A 4,483-nucleotide genomic window follows, 5' to 3' on the forward strand; every position below is an offset into this window, starting at 1 on the left:
GGGTGCCATGCCGCAAGAGATTTGTTCTACAAAAAACTTGGCAACTTCTGCCGCGGTACCATTGTGCAGTGCTTTTGCTTCGGTGTAACGGGTAAAGTAGAAGGTGGCCACAATGATCCACTTGTTCCCGTAGATGAAGATGGAATGGGGCAATTTGTTGGTTAGTGGAGGTATCGGGTTAGTAGTCCAGCTGGTCTGATCGGCGGCGTCTTGCGTCAGTGGCATTGACGGCACGTTTTCACATAATGGACAACGTCGGCAGGCAGTCGCTATCAGTAGTACCTCTCCTGGATTCAATGCAACGTGCGCGGAAACCCGAGATGCATTGCTGCTGACTCGTCGTGCAATACATGAAGAATTTCCTGCCTGAGAATTTAGGCACGACAAGAAGCTGCGCGGTGTTGTAGGCTGCGAAGTACTTATTTGCGAGGACGTCATTGCTTAAGGCGAAAGAAGACAACCGACGCCTAAACACAGCAGGAGGGGAAGTGGTCTTGCCTTCCAAGTAATCGGCTAGATGTTTCAGCTGAGAATCTGATCGCTGCTGTTGTGCAAAACTGCTGGCGCTTACTGATCCCAGAAAGACGTCGTCGTCATCGTTCTTCGGGGGAGCGGCGACGAGAGCACGAGATAAGCAGTCTGCGTCGGAACGCTTGCGGCCCGACGTATAGACTACATTCCCGTGAAATATTTGAAGCCGTAGGCTCCATTGGGTAAAGCAACCGGAGGGGCTTTCAAATTAGCCAGCCAGCAGAGCGCGTGGTGATCGCTTACCACTTTGAATGGTTGACCGTAAGGTATGGACGGAACTTATAAGTGGCCTAGATGATCACGAGCCACTCGTTCTCGGTCATCGAGAAATTTACTTCGGCTTTTCAGAGAGGCCTGCTATTTTAGGCGATTATTTTTTCCGGCCCGGCACTCTGCTGAACAAGAACGGACCCTAGGCTCACACTGCTTGCGGCAATATAAATTTCGGTCTCGGCGTTCTCATCAAAATGAAGATGCGTCAACAGTTCGGCGATGTGCGAAACATTTCTTACAAATAATCGATAGTAAGCGCACAGCCCAAGGAACCTGCGCACAGCTTTCTTGTCTGCAGGTGGTGGAAATTATGCGATAATACCCGTTTTCTCCGGGTCTTCGCGGACACTATCCCAGCTAACGATGTGATCTAGGAACCGCTGTTCCTCATTGGCGAGGTGGTATTTCTCTGGCTTTAACGTAGGCTCGATGACTTGATGGCATCCAGCACTGGCTTTAGCTGTTTCAGGTAGTCTTCCAAGTTTGACGAGAAGACAACGGTGTCATCCAAGTATACCAAACAAATTTGCCACTTCAAGCTGGCCGGGACTATGTCCACTGCTCGTTGAAACGTCGCTGGTGCGGAGCTGAGGCCAAATAGCGTCACCTTGAACTCGAAAAGGCCGGCCGGTGTGATAAAAGCGGTCTTCTCGCGATCGCTCTCGTCGACCTCCCTTTGCCAATAGCAGCTCTTCAGGTCGATCGACTAGAAGTACGTTGCATTGGAGAGCCGGTCTAGTATGTCATTGATGCGAGGAGAGGGTACACATCCTTCTACGTTATGCTACTTAGCCAACGGTAATTGACACAGAAACGAAGAAACAAGTCTTCCTTCTTCACCAAAACGACTGCTGCCGCCCTGGGGCTCGTCGATGGCAGGATCATGTCATCCCGAAATGTTTCCTCAATTTGATCGCGTATAGCATGGCGTGCACGGAGCGATACACGGTAGTGGCTTTGACGTAGAAGTCGAACGTGTTATTCCGTAATGATGCGGTGCTTTGCTAACAGAGTTTGGCGCACCTTTCACGCTGCAGAAAAACACTTGCTCTAGCTTTCAAGAATAGTGCGAATCAGACCATGTCTGTCTTCGGGTAGTGCTGCGTTGCTGTCGAACGTTGGCTGCTTTGCTCGGTTGGGTACAACTTTTTCAGGTTGGCTGGGTAGGGCAAAATATCTCGGGTGTCCGCTAGCTCGTCTAGGAAAGAAATCGTGCCCTTGTTCAGGTGCTGGTATTCTTCGGTAATCATACTGGGGAAAGCGCAATAAAAGCTGAACAAGGACGTCCTTGTCTCGCCTTCAGTACGCTGTTGCCCAGTGTTAATGCCTACCAACTTGCCCAGATTTCCGTTTTACTAAACGTGAATGCTTCGGTGAAGCTTGTCCATGACGGAAATTAGAGGCGCCTCTTGCGATTCCCAGTCCATGCTCTAAGAGAAACTGGATGCTTCCTTCGACGACACCTTCGACGGCTTCGATGCCTGCGTTGTCTACGTCTGCGACAACGCTTGATCATAGCGTCATGGTAAAGTCTCCGTCAATGACATTTAGAGCAATGTGGTTGATCGATGTCGTCATGGGAGGTATGGCATTGTCGGTCGAGTGTTTAATGAGGTTTGAGCGGAGGTTCATGATCGCCGGATGATTGTTAGATAATTCATGTCCAAGATCACGTCGCGCGAGAATTGCTGTAGGACGACGAAGCTGGTAGGGTAGGTACGTCATTTTACTGTAACTCTTGCAGTGCATCGCCGCCACAACATAATAAGGTTACCACAAACAGTGCAGATTAGCGGGTCATGCCATGTGGTCGTCACTTTCTTGAGCTGAACGGCGAATGCTCCATTGATACCGAATAATCGGCTCAGGTACCCACTAAGGCGGTAACCGTGCGACCGTCGACAGCACCATTGAGGTCACTTGTTCGCGTCCTCGTATTGCATGTTCGCTTCGGTGTTCGATCTCTACTACGTCATGTGCTGAGCCCGTGGCCGGGACACACCATTGTCACTTCTCTGACCTGCGGCGTCAACTTGAAGTTTGGTCGTGTTCTCGTCGACGTTCTCGTCGTGTTGAGCGGCGATTTAGTGACTGCGTCATCGGCAGTGGAGGATATGCATTAGTTCGCCGTATAGTAACCTCACCTCTAAAGGTCAACGCCTCTTTAGTTTCCTCTGCACAGAATATGGGACCTGCCTCGAAGGTAGCTCTGGCCCAGCGACGCAAAGCGGCATCTGAACGGAGATGGGGAGCGTGACAGGTGACGTGGCGATGCGCGCTCTCCCTACTTAGGAAGTCTTCGAATTCTTCTGGTCGCTCACCAGCAGAGGGTCGTGGTGCATCGATGGCTACACCTCGAAGCCCGATACGGCTGTACGGATAGTGACTGAAGATGTGTCCAGCCTCACCACAATTGAAGCAGAGTGGTTAGTTGTTAGATTTCCTCCAGGTCAAGGGGTCTCGAGCGGTCTCAGACCTCTCCCCAATATTGAAAAGGGGTCTGCGACCTCCTCGCCTGCATTGTATTTAGATATTGGTAAATCGAAATCTGAGAACAACAATCTTTAAAACCAAGCGGCCATATACAGGCCCGCCCTCCAAATTCTTGTACTGACGCTTTTCTGCCTTGCGCCTAACACACGCATACGCCATATGTGTGTCGTACAATAAACAAAAAAGAAAGTAATTAAAGCCACTGCTCATACTCAGCAGGGAGAACTTTTCATTAGCCTGGGCGTACCTCAGCCTGCCCGAGAAAGCGCATCGGGGGTGGTGCTTGGCTTCAAGATGTGTCACACGAACAATACGGCAAACTGAATGGAATGTGATAAACAAAATTACAAAACAAGGAAGCGTGAGCTGGGGTTTCCTCTGCTCCGATGACAGGCTTGCCCCCACCCCTACAGCGAACGCCGACTTTTTGAGACGATAAAAACTTCCGCGTGTCCGCGACCCATGCATACACTACTATAGTAACGCTGATCGTATCTGATCTGCCCTTGGACGCCAGGTTCAAGACGTGGGCACATGCGGCAGCATGGCTGTGAGCTCTGTTGGAATCCACCGGCAGGGCCCTCGTCTACCGCAGTCGTTAGAGATATGGTAATCCGCCTTTTGCGCGAGTTTTCTGCGCATGCGCGAAGTCATAGCGGCGACCGATGGAAACACATTGAGCGGCGTCGACGGCGTTTCTCGGCACCGCCAGTGCACGGGGACTGGCGGCACCGGGCGGCACGGTGGCCGTCACAGTCTTGGCAAAGCGATGCCAACCACATCTGCCGCGTACGGTTGCCACTCTCTAAGCGCGCCAAGATGCAAGACGCGGTTTTTCAGGTTTCCTTCGCCGAGCCGCGGCAACAACGACGTGAAGCTACAATTAGGGCCACCAAGCGTCAAGATGTGAATGGCCGACCTTAGCTACCTACTCTGTGCTCTCGACTGTGCGAAAAACACTTCGTTACAGGTATGTATGCATCTAAAGGAAATGTGCATAATGAAAAGTATCTACCGGAGCTTGCACCAAGCCTGTAACCTACCAGTGATAGCCGCAATGAGCATTTGTTCGGCGCGTCTGATGGCGATGTATTTTGTCGTTTGTTTTCTTTATGTGCCAAGGGGCCGGGTAGCGCAGATATCACAGGTGGCTGTGTGCGCTAGACCGTAATATTTAGCATGTTTT

Source organism: Amblyomma maculatum, chromosome 2 (genome assembly GCF_055883805.1).
Source record: "Amblyomma maculatum isolate TAMU_Amacu chromosome 2, ASM5588380v1, whole genome shotgun sequence".
Taxonomy (NCBI): Eukaryota; Metazoa; Arthropoda; class Arachnida; order Ixodida; family Ixodidae; genus Amblyomma; species Amblyomma maculatum.